General features: G+C 45.2%; 2 long non-coding RNA genes across 3 annotated transcripts; both read right to left on the bottom strand.

Moving 5' to 3' along the window:
• LOC148057583 (uncharacterized) lies at positions 1 to 5,430 on the bottom strand. Its single transcript, XR_015707655.1, has 3 exons — positions 5,379 to 5,430; positions 5,054 to 5,146; positions 1 to 116 (listed from the first exon to the last, which is right to left on the bottom strand). It is a non-coding gene; the product is annotated as an uncharacterized LOC148057583 (long non-coding RNA).
• Positions 5,431 to 9,292: 3,862 nt separating this feature from the next.
• On the bottom strand, positions 9,293 to 15,125 carry LOC148057582 (uncharacterized). Of its 2 annotated transcripts, none has more exons than XR_015707480.1 (3): positions 14,765 to 15,125; positions 14,287 to 14,393; positions 9,293 to 12,687 (listed from the first exon to the last, which is right to left on the bottom strand). It is a non-coding gene; the product is annotated as an uncharacterized LOC148057582 (long non-coding RNA). The 2 variants fall into 2 exon arrangements; XR_015707395.1 differs by having other exon boundaries at positions 9,293 to 11,522.
• Between the last annotated feature and the right edge of the window lie 650 nt (positions 15,126 to 15,775).

Below are 15,775 nucleotides of genomic sequence, written 5' to 3'. Positions count from 1 at the left end.
GTATTTGGCATGGCCTCCTTCACCACTGTGGTCCTGGGCTGGAGCCTCGCAAGACCCTGCTCAGGCATCCTCCCCGAGGATTCGGCTCTGCTGTGAAACTCACGGGTACATGAAATCTGAATGATATAATAATAAGAAAAAACTAGGTGTTTGGTAGTGCTGCTTTGCTTCTGGCAGACAAAGCCTCCCAGATTAGCCGGTAATATAAACGAGATGTTAAAAGCTTGTATCGCACAAAACACAGCTCAGCCCCAGACTCCCCTGGGCAACGAGGGATGGTTTCCATGTCTGCATGCTTCTCTCCATTGGCTCTCCTGTCTGTGGGGTCCCAGCTCCATTTTTTTTCTTCCATGGTTTCTGTAGGATACCTACATGGGTGTCACATTCCCTGTCTCATTCCTGCAACCTGGTTTCACATGCCACCAACTCATTGACAATCCAGCTGTGGCTGCCTTGGAGGTGTGCCAGCGTCTTAGCAAGCTAATCTTCCCCACAAAACTTCAATAGCTTAATTCTGAATTACACCAAATTGTAGTCCTCAGAAACATGTAATGGAGATGTGAGTCTGTGGAAGGACGGGCTGACCTCACTTTGCTGCTGCAGGCATTCAAAAAGGAAGATAGCAATGGCTGCAGTAGCACCCTCCCTCCTCCCGTGGTCCAGCAGATATTTCCAGCTTCCAGCTCAGCCTGCGTCATTGCACAGGTGGAGCAGGAGACCCAGTTTGGCTTTGGATGTTAGCCAAAGTGGCCAAGGGACTGAAGTGACCAAGAGACCTGGGAAGACACTCGGCAGCTGTAAATCGGGGATCGTCCAAGGAAGCACTTTCTACTCGGATAGAAACGCTACAGTCTCTCTTCAGTTTTCTGACCTACTTCTGCAGCTCAGGGATACGGGAGACTGTGCCAGACATCAATCTGGGCGCTTGTCTCAGGGCTTCAGCTTTGCTTTCTTCTACCAGTTGGCACTCAGCAGCGTCATCCCTTCACTGCAGGGGCCTGTTTCTTCCCAGTGGGAGCTGCTGGGAGCAGGTCTGCTACTCATACGCACCTGGGCATCCTTCACTGGGGTGTAAATGTCCAGGCCTGGGCACTTCCAGAGTACAGCCAGAAAGAAGCCCTCCAGTTTTCACAGCTCTTTATTGCTTTTGCTAGATTTTGTATCACTTTGTCTTTAGCTGATAAATCTCAGCTGGGAGGCAGCTGTTCACTAACTACTGAAATGGGGCCAATTTCTCCAAAAAGGGCCATTCAGTGACAGTCCTGCTACTTTCTGTATTCATGCATATCCTCCATACACTTCATTTTTGCAGCTAAACATTAGCTTCATGTGAAGATTTGCTGAGCAGTGAAAGATAAAGCAGGCTGGAGAGAGGAGAAGAGAGCCAGGGAATGCTATTTGCGTGATGTCAAAAGAGTACCAGATTTTACTGTTATCTCTGATGAAATGTTGAAGGGCAAGGTGAGAAAACGGAGATTTGTTAGCACTGATCATAGTTCCTCCCTGGCTGGACTCGCAAAACAGCAAGGACTAGGGAAAAGAGAGAATTTTGAGTGGCATTCAGCTGTATATTTAAGCATGAATCATCCTCCATCTATTGCAAAGCCTCTTTTTTTTTTAATGTAGTTGAATTTTCATGAAGGAATATATGAACTTTGGCTACAACAGATGTCGTCTTGGAGTTTTGTTTTTTTTTTAATATCTGACTGTAGCCTCAGTATAATAGGCAATATTGGGCTTTCATCTTTCACCACTATTAGCTATAAAATCCAGAGCAGATGATCATTAGCATGCATTACTTAAGAGAGGTACAGCACTCAGTGAGTCAGGGTACAGACCAAGAATTGATTGTTGAAGAAATAACAAAAATTGAAAAACAGACACATTTGAGAATATTGCAGTCTGTCCAGACTCCAAAGAGCCAGTGCACAGTGAAGATAGCTGTGGTAATGTGTTCCCCTAAGGCTTCCCTGAAGGGATGCAGGGAGAATTTGCTGGGAATGCAGTGGCCAGTGGGAACACGGCTGGGGTCTGCAAGGGAAGTTCTGGCAATGCCCTGCAACGGGAGTATGGAGGGTGAGGTTGGATGGTGGCAGCTTCCAGCTCCAGGCTTGAATTTCTGTAGGGAAAGGAGCCACTCACTGAGCTGAAAATGGCTGTGGTGGCTGCCGGAGAGGGGAGCAAGAGCTGGCCAGAGCGCAGGTTGCTGGAGGCACCTTTTAACAGGCCGCTGAGGAGCAGGCTTCAGTTTTCACCGCCTGCCAGTATAGACTGAACCACCTGCAACAGGGCAGTGGACTATGGGACGTGCATGCTCGGAAATGAGTGGAGAAGTGCTGAAGAGGCCATGCTCTGTGGCAGCATCCTCAGCCAGCACCCAGCACCCGGGGACTGCGGCTGAAACAGAGCCTTTCAGTAGCTCCCTGTGCAATTGCCTTGCTGAGCTTTCCTTCAAAACATTTAAATCTCTCCCGAACAACTGCCTTGGTGGAAAAGCCTAACCTCTGCCGCGCTTTCTGGATGCTGGGAGTTCTTTGTTGCTATTATTATTCACCCTGCCCTTTATGCAATGCCAACACCGCTGCTGATTTATCTGCTATATTTCAGGGCCTTTTTCAAGAGCCCCGTTTCCCGTGAGAATATTTCTCACTGATTTACATGGGCTGTAGTGGAGCAGGCCATTAGGGACAGAAGTGGCCACACGACTGGCCTCAGCCTGCAGGCTGCCTAGCGAGCTGTGCTGTAAAATATTTATGAAAGAGCTGCCCCAGAGCTCTGGGGTTTGGGGGGAGGAAGGACAGGTCCAGCCAATGCAGGCTGTTTCTTTCTTCTCCCAGAGTAATTGTAGTTGTCCAAGCGGCCGGGATTTCTTACCGCTTTCTTCAATTAGATCATCACTTAGTAAAGAAATTCTTTTTGACAACCGATCATCATTTTCTTCTGCTAAATTTCCACAAATTCCTCCCAGCTCTCTCCCATACTGCATCATGCATGTGCTCTCCAGACTATGCCAGCAGCTACATTTCTGTTTCTTTCATGCCTTTTGTAACTTGGGGAAGTCACAAAAAACCAACCCAGACCAAAACTATCTGAAGCTAGACTAATTTAAAAGCTCAGATTCTGCCATCTCATGCTCGTACCCAACAAAAAGTGTCCCTCAAGCCCATTCATCAGTAGAATTGATGGATGGAGAATGCTGTGCCCAGAGCAGAGCACGGGTGGTGCACCAGGACAGTGCCCCTCCGCTGGCTCCACGGTTGCCTCCGCTCAGCAGACTCCCCTCTGCTTTGCTCAGCGTTCCAGTGTGAAAACTTTTCCCTCTTTTGTTTACTAGATGGGCACTAGGAGATGTATACGGGTAAGAACAACAACTTGGAAGACGGAAATTGATTTGGTCTGTATGTGTCCTGCTCTCAGAAAGCAGGGGAATGCTTCACATTGTGTTCATTAGCTAAGACTACAAGAAGATTATTTTTCCTCCATGGACTTTGTGAAGTGCAAGACTCCAGAAATGCCCTGCTAACTCCTGACCAAGGGTGGATAATGGACTGTCCTTGAGCAGTCGCTGATGGGACAGGGAGACGTAAGGCACGGGAAGATGTTTTCTCTGTTTTCAGTACCAGTAGTGATTATTTCTCTGATGCAGAAGTCGCCAGATGTTTTGGGTGTCCCCATTAGAAAGCCGTAATTTTTAGAGGCAAGGTTGGCCCAGCCTTAAAACCAAATAGGAGTCTTAAAAAAAACCTCTCAAGTTGTTTCCCTCAGACAAACCAGAAACTAGGCACTTCTGCAAATGAAGATTTTCATTTATTTGTCACACTGATACTTAATGACTAAATACAACAGTAGAAGTAGGGGGTTGAATGGTGGACTATTTAGTGGTTATCATTTTCACAAATTATAACTAACTGACCTTTTTATTGCCTTTCTAAGAGGTTTCTGCCCCCTGCCTTCTGGCCACAGGTCTCTGCCCTCTCAGTTGTGCCAAAGACTAAATCGGCAATTTTTTTATGGTCTGTCTCTAACAGAGGGGACAAAAATCTCCTTCCCTTGTGGGTTTGTGGGAAAGGATGATAACTGGCAGTTACTGTTTGTGCCTAATGTATTACTGCCTGAGCAGCATTTACACAGGTAACAGCCCTGTCTGAAGCTAAAGCAGGGGTGCAGCCAGGAGCTTGCTGAACTGTGCTGGAAATGGTCCCTTGAATCGGCGATGGCTGATCTGCCTCCAGGAGCTTTTTATTCGCTCCCATCAGTTTCTCTGCTGTGAGCTAGGGATGGATTATTTCAGATGGAAATGTAGGCTGAGCTCAGAGCAGAAGTGATGATTCTTTTCTGTGTCCTGCAGCACCTGTGACACAAGTGGACTGGACAACAGTGACAGAAGTCCTTTCATTAGAGCAAGTATATTAAGAGGTTGGTGTCAATTTAATTGTCTCTTAGCAGCACAGAAGACCTAGTGCTAAGAGAGAGACAAAAAGAGCTGTCGTATGTTACTTTACTGATGATAAGCTCTGATTTACTCCCTTCATTAGCGGTTTGCAGAAGAAGGTATGCTGTGCCATTCAGAGGATGCATAGAGGCCACTTGTGTTGGTCTGACAGGATAAAGAGAAGGTCTAATCCTGCCCCTTGATCTGACCCATGCTGTCTTTCCCTTCCCATCTCAGTAGTTTGGGTGTCTGTGCCATTCCCTGCCCCCTGCTGCTATTGCAGCTCGCCTCCACCGTTTGAGCAAAAGGGAGGTTCACACCCCGCCAGAGGTAAATAGAGCTGGGACCATCGGCTGGAGACCCTCAAATCCTTCCGAAGGGTCTCCAGCCGATGGTCCCAGCCAACGGTCCCAGCACTGTTGTGGGACCGAGGTTCAAAAGCTGCATTTGGGCTGGGAGGGGATTAGCACCCCGCTCCACGCCCATGGTATTTGCCTTACACAATAGTCACAGATGCAGGTTATTTTCTGCCACTAACTAGAAGAATAGTTTTAAAGCTACGTGTCACTCTCCCATTTAACTTTTAAGAGACAGTGCTTATTTTTAGAAGAAATTACTCACAAACAGTAGGTTTTCCTGGTCATATCCGCTGATAGAAATGTCTCTATTGCAGATGGCGGCATGTCTAATCCTCATGAGACAAATTTCCTGGAACTGAACAGAAGACAAAGTGTGAGTATCACAGCATCATTTAAGTAACTGTGCCCATTTAGTAGAAAATCAGTCAGCAACACAAAACAATTATTTAAAAAAAAATGTCTCGGACATCCATTTTAAGTTGCACATAAACAGCTGAATCTTTCTCAAGCTAGTTGTCATTGCAGAAGCAAAATCAGGTAATGAAAACATTGTTTTGAACTGGGAATTAATGAACAATTTTACTCACTAATCACGGAGATGTTTCTTCACTGGCTTAGCGAGACGCCCTCTGGTTTCTTTCCCTTGTTGAGCCACTATAGTAATGAGACAAAATAAAAGGTATTACTTTTTTTGGGAATTACTAGCTCAGAACTAGCTTGCAGGCCAGAAGAACAGGGTCTTGAAGGGCCTCCTGTCAACTTTCTCCTTGTTCAAGGTGAGTGGACCGGCCACGAGCTTTCACAGATGGGCCATCAAGAAAACAGAGAGAAACACTACAGCTCTAATAGGAACTGCTTATTAGTGAAAGGCAATGCCTGATGAACAGAAGTCTTTCAGACTAGCCTTTGCTAAGTAAGGATATTGTAGAAAAAAATACAGTGTACAAACAGGTTGAGAAAAAAAAAGTAGCAGAGAAATAAAACTGAGATTTTGACTGTCATGAGACATCAGGACTATAACGCTGGTGTAAAAGGCTTTAATATTTACCTTTCACTATTTCTTGATAACTGCGAACCCATGAAGAGTAGGACCCAAGAATACCCAAGCATGACCAGTGTATTTGATAACAAAGTATTAGCCCAGGTGATGCATTTCAAAGTGATCTGCTTTTCAGTGAAACGTATGTGGGCGGATTTACTGGTACAATAAAAAGGGAAAAAGGATTTAATTATGTCTGAGGTAGGTATTCTTCATATCTCTAAAAAGACTCAACCCTAAGGCCATTCTAGAACATAGGACAGGGTGACAGAGGGAAAGCTTCACTTCTTTTCCTGTCTCCATCTCAGCAGGTTGCGCATCTGCCCTTTTAATCCCACCTTCATATAGTGGAAGGGGCCCGAGACATTTCTTTCTTAGTTTCTCTGCTCCGTCTCCTTTCCCATCTGGAAAGCAACAGGTGTTTGGGATACCACAGATGAGCAAAACCGCTCCCAATACATGAGCGATAAATCCTAAAATTTTTTTGGCAGCACAGTCTGCTGGCAGAGGAAATAAAACTAATATATTTATGCAAATCAGTGTATTCAGCACAGATAATACATGACCCAAAGACTCTTTTGGCTTTTTTAGGTTTAGTGTAGGTGGGTGGAAGGTTCCTCTGTGCCTCCAACAGAACAGAAAGACTAATGAGTCTGGGAGAGAAGGGAGGTAGGAGGGACTGAACACAACAGATGAATCACTGGAGCATGGCCCTGAGGAAAACCAGACATCTCAGGGCTACGCTAGCAGGAGTGCAGTGGTGCCCTGCTTGTGCATGGGATAGAAGCTGCTATTGTTTCTGTTACTTAGTTTGATAAAGGAGATTTTTTACAACTTTTAAAAATTATTCATATTGTGAGTTACTAAACAACAACTGAGGCCATGTGGAATATGTAGGAATTGTACGAGGCTGGAGTTATTGCACCTTTCTATGAAAAATAATTTCAATATCCCTCATACCATTTGAGTTATGTCCTCTGTCACTACAGTGAATTGCAAACGTTTGTAGATGTCTCCCTGTGTACACCTGTGCATATATTTGTTTATTTAAAAGAACCATCTTCAGATGAATTGCTGGTGTTCAGCAGTTCTGGCTATGGGCTCAGACTGGAAGGCTGGTGAACCTAAGTCAGGAGAAGAATCCATATTTTTAAGCACGAATCTCTCTTCATGATGTTTTCTATCACCAGGACATCTCACATTTTAACATACTGTATTCTTTGTGGAGCGAAGGCTGGGCAAGGGGACACATGAGAATAATCCCTCAGTGCCTGAGCAAACCACAGCCCGCAGCCAGGAACATGAAGGATGCGTGGTCTTCTTTTGGCACACCGGCTTTCCTGGAAGAGGACTATTAAGTGAACAAACCACTAGCTCTGAAGGCACGCTGTCAGCTGGCACCTTTAGTACTACTCCAGTCACTTTAACAGAAAATATTCCATCCAAGACTTCTGTATTGCATCTATGGAAAAGGATCTCTTCTGACCAATGTAATTCATCACTATCAGAAAGAATATGTATTAAATCTTACCTGGATACAAGCGCCAACTGCAAAGCCCTTTATAAAACTCCTCTTTGTGACAAAAAGAGCAAACGACCTCTTTCCAGTCTCTCATATCGCACTGGCTCTATACTTTCCCCCGCCTCTTTCCCAGGCATTCACTCGTCCTCCAAAGGAGTTGGCTTTACTCAGCGTTGCCTCCACTGACCCACACAGAACTATGTGGTGGGCAAGTTTTAGGAAGGAATTCCTCACTTTTCGTAAAAGTTAGTGAAAAGAAGAGGGAAGGCCTTTTCATACCTATCTACCAATCTCAGGGAAGACAGAAATAATTTTTCTTTCACCTGCACTGAGCTCTTCCCCTGTCCACACACGACAGATCCGTTTCCACGTTCTTGCAGTCATTTGAAATAAAGCTCCCCTCTTTACTTTCCAAAAGGCAGAAATACACCAACGGGCTGATGCATATGGAGACTATTATTTTCTTTGCCAGACCAGATCCACGTGTAGGCGGAGCAGACTGCCTTCCCACAGCCTCACCTCCACGGCCTCTGCCGAGTCTCATCCATGGCGGGAAGGGCTGCATTTTGCCTACCCCGCCGAGAAGCCTCATGCCCTCATGTTTTTTATGGAAGTGGTGAACTCAACCCATGGCACTTCCAAGGCCAGAGTGTCTCACTGCTCTTATATAAATGAGATATTACAAGGCACTCTTTCTGCGGCAATAGCAGCTCAGCTAGTCCACGGGTTACCTTACTATGCATTAATCATCCCTGCTTAAATTCCCCTGGTAGTTTGCATCACCGTGTGACAGTCTCTGGAAATGAAACCTTTAGTGTCAAAGCAGCCCTGAACAACCCTCCGCACGCCTCTGGTGAGTGAATCCGAATGTTTAGCAAGAGGAGTGACTGCAGAGTTTTTCTCCGACTCCCGAGCCCCAACTGCTACTGCGAAAATTAAACAGGCAGCAAAAAAGACCCACGAGTAATGCCGCACATAGTTGCCATAAGGATAATAGCTGGCATTTGAGTCTCATTGGCCAGTTAAGGATAGCATCCACGATGCCGGAGAGGTCGCCATACCAGGCTTGGGATTTAGCAGCGAGATTAGAGGCAGCTGTTCCTTTATCAGTGTAAAGATGAAAGCTCAGGGTATAAAAATAAAATGCAACTGATCATCACTTTCCTCGGAGGCTGTAGCCAACTTCAGCAGCGGCTCTTGCCTCAAGCAGCGGCGGTGGCAGCACGGTGGCGTGCCCACGCTGCCTTTGTGGAGGGCACTTGGGAGCGCATCCCTCAGCCCCAGGCGGTGGCTGCTGGTGTCTTCAGGGGAGCCTCCCGGTTGCCACTGCTTTGCAGCTCCCTGGAGGGATGTGCACTGGGGAGGACAGCTGCCCCTACAGAAAGGCTTTGCTTGGAAGAGCTTTGCTATTGAATAAACAGCCGTGAACAATGTTTGGAGCTGGGATGAAGGGCACTTGCTTTTGTTTTAATTTCACAGCATCATTTTTCTGTCGTGAAAAGCATCCATGTAACTTGCAGGCTGGGGAGAAGCATCTTTCATCTTGCTTCCAGCCTCCTCATCGGAGGTGAACAGAGCAGGGCCGAACTGCTCCGCGCCCAAGGTGATCTCACCCGAGTCCACAGTGCCCGGGGACAGCCACCACTGAAATGCTGAACATCGTGCCGTATGGGCCAGGCAGACATGGCTTTTCCTACAAAAACGTAACTAAAACTGTCACAATGCAAACACAAAGCGAGCTATTAAAAACCAGCTGATCCTAGTATGCCTTTATCCAGGTAAGCTGTTTTCTTTAGAGCATAATAAATCGTAACTGTTTCTACAAGCTATCTCCATACAAGCAGACAAGAACAGAACACAAAACTTCGGTGAAAAATTTCAAAACCTTAATCGCAGGAAAGGGTACTCTTAAACACCGCTTATAATTTCTGCAGTATTTTATTAAACAATTATTAATATGTCATTTGTTTAGAAAAATCAGATTATTCAAACCAACATAGCTTAAAAATTTGTCTTCAATGAAAAATGTTTTCCTTGCATGAATATATCAGATTGCCATCATCAAGTTGCACAGTGAAGCATTTATTGTTGGCTCTCAACATTTGATGAACATGTTGAATTACATGTACCCTCTTAATTCTACCCCTTAGCCTGTACCGCCATACTTTTTACATCAGCAGATACCACTGTTAATCATACGAAACAGTATGCTGATGTAATGCATTCTTCAAGCATAGATATGCAGCTAGAATGGTTATGAATATCTAAAAGGAATCATCTTCAGGAAGGGACCAAGCAATGACAAACTTCATTCCCCAAAGTGATTGCATCAGAAAGTTACAAGCCCCTCAAAACGGTGGACTTTAATGACACCTTCCTAAACTACCGATGCCTGATTTGTTTTACGTACAATCTGATCATCTGCCTTCAGAATGTACCACCACTAGTCATAAGTCATAAATATTTCACTGTGTAACTGGGGAGTGCTGGACAACTCAATAAATGATTACCAGATTTCTAGGTAATTAACTGACTTTCTTTTAGCTGGCACTTATGTATTTCATTAAAACAAAAATGTCAGGATTGTGTCAGGTAATTAAGAGGATGATACTTAAATCCTCATTTTGGTTTCAGTTCTTATGCTGGCCTTCATTTACGTCACTTCAGAAAAATCATCAAATCTCTAGTTCCCAGTTTTAACAATATGTGAACTGACATGGCTGAAATTATGTATTTGATCATTCTGTAAAACTCTGGAGCCCTCTTCCATGCCGCTGTTGGACAGCCGCAAAAAAACCTTGAGTACTTTCTATACAATACCGGGAAGCTTTGTGGAGTGTGTGTTAATCTTTGGTCTGAACATCAGCACAAGCAGGGAATCAAGCAGAAAACAAAATGAAAACGTCAAGAGTGAGGAATCTCAGTCATGTAATTCTTCATAGACTCTTTCTTGCTCATAAATTAGATTTAGCAGAGTGTCTCAGTATGTAAAATATACATGAAAGAAAAGTCTCCTAACGGGATCAGCAATTGTAATCGTCCTCATTTACTTACTGCTTTCAACTAGTTAGAAATTCGCAGGCAGGAGAACAGGAGCGTTACTAGAGGACCAGCAGATCTGCCTGCACTCTTTGGCCACGACAGCAACTGTATTATGTCCTGGGACATAATATATCATACCAAGAAGCAGGGGATCAAAATGTGCTTTCCATTACTTTGGTCCCTGCTCAATTCAACGACCTTATGCAGTTTAAACAGAGTGAAAATCTATTCGCTTTGTATGCACAGCATGTACCAAAAAAAGTACCATAAACCAGCTGAACTCCCCAGGTTTGATTACCACTTGCATATTTATGCAAATCGTCCCGATGATTTCTGTGGAAGTGACACAAAGCAGAAAGGTTTCCTACAGTTCATCCTGGAGGGAGGGGGGTTCTTGTCTCATCACCCTGAGTAGGTGAAGATGCCGAGGCACTTGGTGCCAGTGGGGTGTATCATCTTTCCCACTGGACTGTGCCTGTCCTAATGAGGGCCTGCTTGCTCTCTCTCTGCAGAAAATGGTCTTCTCTGTGTTAAACAGCACATTTAACACCGGCACTCATCCGGAGCCTAGGGAACATCAGCTGTATGCTCTGCCTCAGTTCCTTTCCTGCCAGGTAGACCGGTATATGTGTTCAAGACTGTGCATCTTAAAATAGCATGCTGGAGACGGTGCTGCGCAGCGCTCTCCAAATGTTAGCTGATTGTCGCAGCAGCCCGGCACAGCACACGCCTGGGACCTGCGCTCTGCACTGATTAGGAATTCGCACACGTGGGGAAGAGTGTGGGAGAGAAGGACAGCAAGAGAAAGAGACAGCAATAAAGAAAAAGAAGATCAAATCAGACAGGCAAACAGGGACTGAACAACTGGTACATAGAGTTCAGGGATGAAGGTGGTAGCTCCCAGAGGATGCATGAGTGTTACAAGCTGAAGGACAGGAGACAAAGGGTTTGATTTCTCCTTGCTTGCACCAGTTACCGCTGCAGCGTGATGCTCCTGCTGGTGCCAGTGCACACGGTGGCCACTGAAGAAAAAGACCAGGAGATGACAAGACCAGCCTGTTCAGAGGCTGTCCAAGAGAGGACCTCCAAGCAAAATGGTGGCTTTCAGTGAGAAACAGATACGCCAGGCTGCAGGAACAAACCAAGAAAAATGACAAATACATCTGTAGAGCCCCAGCGGGAGTCAAACACACACAGTCGTGGCCGGTCACCTGCCTTCATGCCCTGCCTTCCCATATGGGCAGAGAGCTACCTGGAAAGCCTTCAGACACACCATGCTTTGACTGTGCATCCCCTCTGGGCTTAGGAATGAGGACATACACACCTTGCAGGCTTTGTTCAGCCCAGCTTTAGGGCTGAAGTGTCTCGAGACCAGGCTTGCTAGACCTCCCACAACTCCGTGATTTCCTGCTCGTCCATCCCATACTCACCACAGCATGTTCAAAGCATCTTGTTTGAGAAGCTTTTCTCATCGGCCTTGTCAAAGATGTGCTACACACAATTGTAATGTCACACATTGGCGTAACTAGACTCTCACTAATAAATGTGAAAGTTAGGCATGTAGTTAGTGTTGAAAGGGGCATAATTCACAGCTTCAGTCCATTTCTGGCACATAATATTTGGATTTTTGTGTTCTTGAAAAGCATAATCGCAAAACTCCCGTTATCTTTCTACTGAGTAAGCCATCATTTTGTTCAGATACAGGCAGCGGAGTAGCCGATAAAGATGTCTGTGTTTCCAAGGAGTTAGCCCGTGAATTGGTGTCGAGAAGACAAAAGAGGCCTGAGCAGCTAGAAGTTCTCCCCTAAAATCACACTTTGAGAAGGCCTGGCCAATTTTGCTTTATTCCAGTGTTTTGCAAGAGTGAAATTAAGCTGCATAAGCATGATGGAGTAGGGAAGTTCTGCCTCACTGAAGAACTCCCCCACGCACCTGTTCTTGTAGAAACAGAGAGAAAACTCCTTCAAGAGATGAAATACGAATCTGAAGCATGACATCATCAGAAGTATCTCACTTGCTTGCATAAGCTATGAGCAGGTTACGGTTACCTAGCAACTCCTGCAAGCAGCTCAATTCAGAGGCAAAGCATTGGGGTTTAAGTGGCAGACGTGTACCTGGCTCTGAAGTCCTGCTCTATTCATCGGCAGAACCCGGTGTTCAGTGACAGTAATCAAAAAAAGTCAGGAATATTATTAAAGACCTCCCTTGCAGCCTCCAACGCTAAATTCTTTGGGGGTCCACTGTGGTGTTGTACTGCATGGTAGATGACAGGCTTTTTCTCCAAGAGTCCACTCTGAAAGGCAAGGTAGGAGATGCTGGTGAGACAAACAGGTAAGCAGGAGGGTACAGGGAGTGTCTCATAGGTCTGCAAGGGTTTCTTTCAGATGATGCTGGATGCCAATGTCCATAAATTTCCCTCTGCAGCTCTGTATTGATCCTAATCATGTGTGTCCAGCTAATGCACGCGTTCTAGGAAGACGGCTGGTTTTAACTGGAAGGCACCAAGCACAGAGGAATCGACTGTCTCTTGCATTCTGCAGCAGGGTGTCTGCGAGCTTCCCCAGGAGCGGCTGTGCAGAGGCACCAGGAAAAAAGGTGTGGAAAAGCCTGAGCAAACCGACTACCAGCATAACTGCTCCATGGGCTTCAAAGCCATCGCCACTGACTTGGTCAAGTGTATTATATATTTATTTGTCTTCACACTTGTGAAGAAGAACTGCATCTCTGCTTGCTTTTTCCAACCCACGTTGGCATATCCTGAACCATCCACGCAGTCAGGATTTCACCCAGATTTGCCACATACCTTGGCATCTGCAGAGAAATGAGACACCTCCCATTTCTACGTGTCAGTGTCCAAACTGTCTCATTTGTGGGGGAGCCAAGAGATAGCCAAAGTCTGCAGCAGATAAGGGGTGAATTGATAGCAGTCTATACCGAGTAGCTGAGGAAGCACAAATTGCGTGAGCATGGTGTAATGCAATATAGGATATTATTTATAATCTCATCAGGCTTTTTGTGCCTTCAACTGCTTCCTCTTCAGATTGTCATAGATTTAATTCTACACGACAGTCACAGCTTCTATTTAATATTAAGGTGCTTTTTGTTTTTCCTGGCGAAACACTGCAATTCCTGGAAATGCATCTATCACTTAGGTGTCTAGCCCTTCTGATGGACTGTTCTCAGTCAATCCTTTCATTAAAAAAGAGGTGAGCTGTGATGTTCCTTCTGGCAATATTTTCATCACACTCTCCTCTCCTGCAAGCCTGTCCTCTGTTACAGGATATTGCAGTCTTGATTAAGATAGGGCCTGTGATGGGGTGAGAAATACAGATGGAGATACACTCCCCAGAGCAGGGCAGAGCAGCATGGAAGAGGAGCCCTGGGTGGGGGGTGTCTGGGCCCACAGGGGGCACCCATTGACACGGCTCCTGCTTGCCCCCAGGTCTCTGGGGACCACCCGTGGCTGGTGTACATGAGCGTAGCTCCCTGTAAGAGGAGGGCTTTTTTGTTTTGCAGCAGTACCTGTATAAAGATAAGCTGTATCATTACGGGGCTCTGGTAGATGTTTGGAGTCATACAAAAGAGGTGGATGAGGAAGGAAACTATCCCCTGACCATGAGACCCAGTGGCTTGGGCTTGTATTTCACCACAGTCAGCTCACAGCTGCATTGCTGCTATTTTGATATCTTTCTTTAGGGGAAAAAAAAAAAAAAAAAAAAAAAAAAAGAGGAATTTGCTCCACATCTACAGATGTTAGTCCTCTGTCTACTGCTTTGGCATTAGTGTATCTGAAAAAGCTTAGTCCCCCCCAAAATGTTACACAGGTTTATACAGACAGTCTGAGGCCCAGGGGCGAGGTAAGCTATGCATGAACACACTGGCTAACATTTACCAGTTTTCTTGTTAGTAGCTTGATAGGTGAAAATGCAGGAACTGCTGTCAAGGAGCAGGTGAACGGTCCGCCTGTTACCATGTCACTGGTTCTTCCATTCCCCAAGACTGTAGAGGAAGATGATGAAAAAACAAATAGGAAACAAATAGGAGATTTGCCTGCTAGCAGGGAAGGGAGACTACTTCTTATCCTTATGCTAGTAACTTGACTTCTCTAGAGACATAGAAGCTTATAACCTTACATTAGATGGGATAGAGAAAATATTAAATGAACACTTTAATAACTTATACAAATATCTAATCCTTTCTATAGCCTTGCTAAGTTCTTGGCTTCAATGGTTCAATTGTAGGAGGTTAACTGTAGTCTCTATGAAATTGACTTCCTTTTATCAGATTTCAATTTCTTGCCTTTAAGTGAACATCTTGTTCTTGTGTTATAAAAGACTACATGAAAGACTAAAGAGCAGCACCCATTTTACCTTCTCCATGACGTCCGTGGCGGGGGTGGTGGATACCACTCTGTCACGTCCTTCTTATCCATGCCCTCTCCAGATTCAGTGTTGCTAATTGTTCCAGCCTGTTTTCCTGCAAACGCTATTCCTGTGCACCAAGGCAGTCTTTCAAGATACCTGCATCTCTTTTATCTGTCATGGTTCTTTCAGCGTGGTGGTCAGAGCTGCAGGGCACTGAGGGAGGATGTGCCATTCAAGTCTCACGGTTTAATGCTCTTGGGGCATCTGGTTCTGCTCAGCTGTCTCGGGGTGGACTGACTGCGCCTGGTGAGGCTGGCAGAAATTGTGCTTCATTGACGAGCCCATGGCTGGGTTCCCCTAGCAAAGAAAAAAGTCAAAATGAATGCTGCTGTCCTGTCTAAAACATTCAGCAATCCTAGAGAGGGAAGGGACTGATTGTTCTTCAGCCTTCCCTTTTTCTTCTCAACAAACTGTTAGGAAAGAGTAGGAGCTGCTAGAGAGATAACAAGAATAACAAAAATCCCTGCAGTGCAAGATGTGTGGAGGCTCGGAGAGTCGTGGTACCATCTGTGCCTGTCTATTTACAGCCAGAACAACTAACGCCCAACTAATGGTGAAGAGAAGCAGAGCATCATGTCATGGAGACAGCTTTCTAGGCTTACATAAAAGCAGCTTTCTGAAAAGCCTGAACTGTTCAGATGGAGAAAGGAACGGTCACAATTTACACTCAGGAGGGTTTATTTATGGAATGGTGGAAACACCTTTATTTCAGCTACGTTCTTTGAATGATCTTCATCTGAGACTCCCAGGCAAGTTTGGTCAGAGCCTTTTCAGCAACACAAAGTTTACTACACACAAAACATGTCATTACAGATAGATCCACGGTTACAGCAAAAGATCAGTAATGAGGGGGAAAGCAAGGAAGCTGTGAAAGCAGTCTGCTTGTTTTGATTAAAAAAAAGATTTTTTTATTTGGTACAGCTGCTGTGTGAAATGAATAGGTATTAGTCAAAGAGA

Source organism: Nipponia nippon, unplaced genomic scaffold, assembly GCF_047370975.1.
Source record: "Nipponia nippon isolate SJK-2023a ecotype South Korea unplaced genomic scaffold, ASM4737097v1 scaffold_1, whole genome shotgun sequence".
NCBI lineage: Eukaryota > Metazoa > Chordata > Aves > Pelecaniformes > Threskiornithidae > Nipponia > Nipponia nippon.
The sequence above is the reverse complement of the archived record's forward strand: the minus strand, read 5'-3'. Positions and strand labels throughout refer to the sequence as shown.